General features: G+C 48.4%; 1 protein-coding gene across 3 annotated transcripts in view; it reads left to right on the top strand.

The window, feature by feature from the left end:
• The first annotated feature begins 557 nt into the window (after nt 1–557).
• Nucleotides 558–6,593, top strand: part of MYO1B (myosin IB) — a 103,144-nt gene continuing 97,108 nt past the window's right edge. For all 3 annotated transcript variants that reach the window (XM_057374121.1, XM_057374120.1, XM_057374119.1), the window contains exon 1: nt 558–666. The gene's annotated coding sequence lies outside the window, so the exon portion shown is untranslated. The remainder of the gene's footprint in view (nt 667–6,593) is intronic.

Below are 6,593 nucleotides of genomic sequence, written 5' to 3'. Positions count from 1 at the left end.
GGTCCGGGGAGCGGGTGCAGGTCCGGGGAGCGGGTGCAGGTCCGGGGAGTGGGTGCAGGTCCGGGGAGTGGGTGCGGGTCCGGGGAGCGGGTGCAGCCAGGGGAGTGGGTGCAGCCAGGGGAGTGGGTGCAGCCCGGGGAATGGGTGCAGGTCCGGGGAGTAGGTGAAGCCCGGGGGAACAGGTGAAGCCCAGGGCAGTGGGTGCAGCCCCGGGGAATGGGTGCAGGTCCGGAGAGTGGGTGCAGCCAGGGGAATGGGTGCAGGTCCGGGGAACGGGTGCAGCCCGGGGAGCGGGTGCAGGTCTGGGGAGTGGGTGCAGCCCGGGGTGTCGCTGCGGGCCGGGAGGTGGGTGCAGCCCACGGTCTCGCTGCAGCCCCGGGGCTGGGCGCATCCCCGGCTCTCGGTGCACCCGGGACCCCGCGCAGGGAGCGGTGCCCGCCGGGCGGCGCTGCGGGGCCGGGGCGGGCGAGAGGGCGGCGGCGCCTCCGCCCCTGCCGGGCGGGCGGGGAGGGGCCGGGGCTGAGCCCCGCTCGCTCCGCTCCGCTCCGCTCCGCTCCGCTCCGCTCCGCTCCGCCGGCTCCTCGGCAGGGCAGCGTCCGCCGCCGGCTCGGGGCGGGAGGCGTCGGGCGGTCGTGGGACGGCGGGCAGCGCCCTTGGGCGGCACAGGTACAGCTCTCCCCGGGACTCCCCGGCCCGCACGGCTCCTTTGTTCCGCGGGACCGGGGCTCCTGCAGCCCGCGCCGGACGCGCCGCGGGGATGGGGAAGGGATAGGTGGGGTGCTGGTGGGGGTGCTCGGCACCGGCTCTCCTGCGAGAAGAGGGAGGTGGTACCGAGCACCGAGCACGGGAGCCGCTGGGCGCCCCTTCCCCGCACCAAACTGCGGCTCCGGGACGCTCCGTGTGCGGGGGCTGGCGTGGAGCGTCTGGTGGACGGCAGCGGGGTTCGGACAGCTTTGCTGAGGCGTGAACGCCGTGCGCACACACGCAGGGACGGTCCGGGACCCGCTCCCTCAGATAGGAGTGTGTGTGTATGTGCTCTTTCTGGGAAGAGAGCGTGGCATCTGTTTCTTCTTGTCTAAAATAATTACCCTGTGTGCGCGGCTTTGCCGAATTCAAAAGAACGGGCTCGGGTGTGGGGCTTGGGGGAACCGTGGGAAGAGTGCTGGTAACTTGGAGCAGGATGATGGATTCTGCTGTCGGGTAACACTTGGAGAGCAGACTTGAAGAAGGGCTTTCCAGGGCAGGGTCATTGTCCCAGAGAACTTCCCTGAGGGGACGGGTTGGTGTAGCCTGCCAAGGAAGACCGCCTGTCTGTACCCATGTTGGGATTCGGTGTGGGACATCTGCTGCCGCTATGTTTTGGGAAGGGCATCCCTTTGTTCCTCGGAGTGGCCAGACTCCCCGGTTCAAAACAATGGCCTTCCTAGCAGAACCTCTGGGACTGGGGTTGGCGGCGCAGTCACGAAGTGGGTCCGGTGCTCACCTGCCTTGCCCAGGGTACCTGTGTGCTCACACGTCCGTGTCCACACGTGCTGCTTGCCTTTTCGAGTAATTGAAAGCCTTGGAATTTCAGACCATGTCATTTAAGCAGTTGCTCTATGTTTAGTCAGGACCACTGTTATAAAGGACATATGCAACAATAACGAAATAAAATATAAGTACTCTTAAAATTTATGTTGGAGAAACTATTTAAAATAGATCCAGTTTGGACCACTGGCGTAAAGGTCAGGTAAAATGCCTGACTTTGCAATTTTTGTGTCGAATCATGAGTCTTCYATATCCGTCTGTCCTATTGTCAATTGTGAATTAAGGCTGGCAACAGGCTGCCCATCCTTCCCTGGATGAATCATCACTTTGTCAAGCYCTGTGTCAAAAACAAGGCTTTCCCCAAAAGTGTGCAGTATTAGAGAGCAGAAATAGTCTAACCCATCTGTTAAAGTTAAGTTCAGTCCTTGGCTGCTTTTAAGCATATGAAAGGTAATGACATTCTTCTCTTCATGTGCTTTCATTTCCAGTTGTCCCAGGCCTGAGYTTAAGAACGTCTTTAATTTAGTTCTTAATGCAGTGTGCTGCCTCTGGCTTAATTTTGTGTGAAGGTGTAAGGATTGGAGCATTCCCATTATTCCCGAAGTAATATAAAGTGGTCACTGCTTATGTTGGCTTGTAGCAACTTCTGGCRTGTTAGGCTGGCACATGTACCCCCATCTCCTTAGGAAAGAAGATGTTTCTCAAACAYTCATGTGGTGTTGGATATCTAAAATGCTTCTGGCTCCTTTTGGGCACCACACATTGAGTGCTCAGCAAGGTGAAGGGATTCCTGAAAGCATCTTAAAYCACAGAAGCTTGCCTTTTTACTTCACTTTTTTTTTTCCTTTGGTAAGAGACCTTGTTAAATCACACCTGTGGGGAGGAACTCTGAGGAAATCATGCCAGGGGCCGGTAGTTTAGCTCTGTGTGTTAGCCCTTTCAAGCATTGTGCAAGACTTGATGTAATTGCCTTTAGAAGGGCAAATGYACATTGCAAGCCTCCTGGTGCTTCTGGGGGAAGGGAAAATAAAAGTCTGGCAAATGAGGAGAGGAAGTGGGAGAGAGAAATTGGAAACATAAGCAAAGCCAATAATTTTTCCCACTGTGCGCTCTTAAGAAACTGCTGGCAACGTACTGGAGATACTCTGCCTCATGGAAGTGTCAGGGACTGGCTTCACATGATTCTCTGAGATCATCTGGTTTCCCTGAGCTCTGTGGGAACAGAAATTCCTCATGCTGGAGTCTGATCTCATCTTCCTTCGGCAGCAGTAGTAGCAGTGACTTGGGAATTGGAGAGGAAGGTGAAGAAAGTGCCAGTGGGACAGTTTGGAGGAAAGCTTAGTTCTGGTGTAGGCTAAGCTGGACACTGTTTCCTCCTTTCATTGGCCTTGTGTGGTCASAGCTGGGACAAATGCTGACATATCCACCCAAGTTCATTGCCCTTTCAGCCTGCTGAGCTGATTTAGACAGCTCTTGTACCAGACTGCCCTATAAATCTTACCCTATATTTCATTCATCCTTTTTTACTGTACTTAATGAACAGCAAACTGAAATGGAAAGTGGTGACTTGAGTGACTGTATGCATCAAGCTTGGGGAATTTCCTGAGTTTGATGAAAGACAAAAATAAAGTTTTTTTTTTCCTCCTTATAGCTATGTAGTTAGTCTATTAAATTCTCAGARCCTTCTAACTAGCCTCTTCTGTTTGTTGTAAGACTACTGGCAAAAATTTTAGGAAGGCTGAAGTAGCGATGACCAGCCCTGGAATCTGTAACTTGATCTACAGCTTTTTCTCCTCAACTGGGAAAGGAAGTAACAGCTCTTATTACACCCTTATGTAACCTCTCCATTCATATCCTCCAAAAAGAAGGAAACCAGAACTTGATTTCTAGTGTATAAGCKAACATCAAGGCATGCTTTGTCATAAAGAAGCAGTAAAGAATCACATTAATTTTCTTCKGTTTTGCAGTTCCTAAAATGAAAAAAAAAACCAAACCCCACAACCCTCGCAAAAGTTAAACATTTTAATTTCACACTGATGGGATAGTGGGATAATGGAGAGTTCTGCAATTCTTTGTCATATGGTGTGAAGTAACTGTTAAAGAGGATACTGAAACTGAAGATTTTGGTGAATCTTTCCTGGTGTGCTTGAGCAGCAATCTCAAAACATTCATCATTTGCAATTGTGCCTCAATGTGCCTGTGGTTTGTGAAAGCTTTGGTCTTTTGGTGTGTATTACTTCAGATTTTGGTTCTAAGCAGTGTGGAGACAGGATCTGTTGGGGTTTTTTTTGTTTAGTTAGTTAGTTAGTTTGTCTTCTGTTAGTGGTATAGCTTTTAGAGAGAGCTGTACAGGAAGAGATTTTAAAGATTGTCGTCTCTCCCAGCTCCTTTTTACTGGGAAATTCCCCATTTGATACCACCAAGTAAGCTTGTATCCATTTCTTGATATGTATTTTARGTTTGACAGCAAAGTCACTGTGGTGATGAAAGAGTTTCAGTAAGAAAGACTAAAGCTTCAAAATGCAGAAGAGGCAAAGAAAGATGATCATGTCCCCTTTACAGATGTAAGCAGGTTGAGGAATTCCATGCAGACACTATAGCAGGAGTAATGGACCCCAGAGGCCAGAGCAGCATCTTTCCTCCAGTGCTCCAGCTTTTGGGAGGAAAGCAATTGAGAGGTGGTCTCCAGCCTAAGTGGCCAGATTTAACATTTCAGCAAACAAGCTGAAGGCTCAAGATAAGGAATCCAAATATCCGGAGTCCCAGGGAGTGAGGGTGAGAAACATTTACTGTCACGAAGATTTTTTATCCTTTGCAGGGGTGGGGAGTGGGTGTATCCTGGAGCTTAGGTAATTGCCTTGTCTCTAGCTTTGTGCAGTGCTGCCTTGGAATTACTTCTTTCAGTGTGGGTGTGCTAACAAACTTTTCCTTGTTCTCCCTGCCTTGGCGAGGCAGCAGCTCTTCCAAGGGTGTTATATTGGCAGAAATCCTTATGTTGTTGGGCAAGAGCACCATGAAAGCAAAAGATACCAGGAGGAAAGTAGGAGCATATATCAAGAGAAAAAGAGGAGATCATTATGAGGAATAAGTGCTGAATAACAGAAGGGTTGGTGGGTGTTGTAMTATCAGAAATGCTTGCTGTAGGTTTTCTAAATGAAGGTAGCAAAGAAAGACTCATTTTTTCCTACTGTAAGCAGAAACCAGTTTTTAAAAGTCTGTGACCACAGCCTGGTCAGCATTGGTACAAGTTTCCTGGGCCCACAAATATGCTCTGTATGTGAACTCTCTTGCTGTTTGCTTTATCTTCTTTTTCATAGTGTTCTATAATTTTCATAGTTTGTATGCTCCAAAGTGCTGCTGGGGACTTGAATTGCAGTAGAGGTACGAACATAAAATTAGAAATACAAATCATTAAACTGTAGTATTTGTTACAATGGAAACAAAAACAGGTAGAGAGCCATGAYATCCTGAAATGTTTTGTCACATCCTGAAAAGTTTCTCTTCTTTTATATCAGTTTTCTTTATGGATCCTGTTCTCCTTYTATCTACAAGAGTGTACTGGTGTTTGAAGATCTCTGTAAGACTGGGTCTTAAGGTAACCACCGGTTTTTATTCACAATGGAGCATATGCAATTCCCTGATACTGTGCTTAAATCCTTGCCAGTAAAGAACCTGCAGCTCAGAAATGAGGAATCTTCTGGCTGATGAAGAGTTGAATTCTGTATCTTGGGAAAGCACAAACAAAGGAAATTGCACTTACTCTCTGTATTTTAATGCCTTTGTGCTAAAACAATTTGAAGCACAATTAAGGGTGTCCTTTTAGATCAAAGAGGAATCCTTAAAGTCCCTGTTGCAGAAAGACTCAGAATGGCACTGTAGTGAGAAGTTAGCCCTGCTTTTAGGAGAGMTGTTGAAGAGGTGAGTTGCTGTTAATCCTCTTCATTTTTCCTCTGTGGAAGCAAATAAGCAGCTTAACAAAGACACTGGTGACTGTAGAAGAGATGAAGAGGTGCCAGTTTTTTCTGGGACCCTGGGAACCAGTTCACTGTGCACCCAATAGCTTTGCTAGAGCTCCGTGTTTGAGGGCTGAGGAGAAAGCCTTTCCAAGCAGAGCTCATGCTTATCTGATGTGAAAGAAGGGATACCTGGGATGTCTGACTTCCAACAAAAATAACAGCTGCTCTACCTTTTCATCTAGAGAGGCTTGGAGAGAGGGGAGCAGAAAGGTGGTAGATAGAGGTTGAAAGGCAGATTGTATGTGGGAATAGTTAAGCATAGAAGCTAAGCAAGTGGTTGCTTGAGTGTTTGGAGACCCTTCATAACTTTTATGTGTGTGAGTWGGTCTGTGACTGATGGAGCAGTTGAACTTTGTTGTGCAGTGTAAGCTAGGGAAGTGCTAATCCCTTGTGAACCTTTGGAGAAGGAAAAAGGATTGTGAAGGGGGTGAGAATGAATCCCTCTCTCTATGAAGGAATATTCCTTGTGGTGGWGAGGAAATACTGCTGCCATGATGTGCCTGGAATCCTCTGTACAACCTTGGTTAATCCCTGCTTGGCAAAGATGGGCTCAAATAGGAGAGGGAGCAGAAAAGGATGATTGGGATGGTCAAGAGGGATGGAGAAGCCACTGAGAGGAAAATGGGCAATACTGGCTGTGCATTATTTGGAACGAAGTCCATGAGATGAACCTCTGCAAAGACTTTCAGTTGGACACCTGAAATTAGAGGATAGAAGTAATCAATTTCTAAACCAAGGCATCTGCAGCTATTCCCATGTGAGGGGAAAAAACACATTTAAATTGAAAACAAAAACCAAACCCCGGTAACATTGGCAAAAGCAAGAAGTGGATACTAGCTGATGATGAATAAATKTAGGTTAGAAATTAGGCAGACCATAAGAGCTATTTCTCATGAAGAAGGCTGGCAAATGGTGCTCTGGAGCGCAGTGTAGCAGTCGTGGCTGTAGGATGGGGTTTGGCACYGGTCTGGAGCACACAGAACAGACACTTTGCTTAGCTCACAGGCTGTCAGGCTGCCGCACTTAAAAGCGCTCTGCAGATCACCTTCA

The sequence above is a fragment of the Malurus melanocephalus genome, unplaced genomic scaffold (assembly GCF_030028575.1).
Source record: "Malurus melanocephalus ecotype Western Australia unplaced genomic scaffold, MMel_1.1 scaffold_216, whole genome shotgun sequence".
NCBI lineage: Eukaryota > Metazoa > Chordata > Aves > Passeriformes > Maluridae > Malurus > Malurus melanocephalus.
This window is presented reverse-complemented; position numbering and strand designations above follow the sequence as displayed.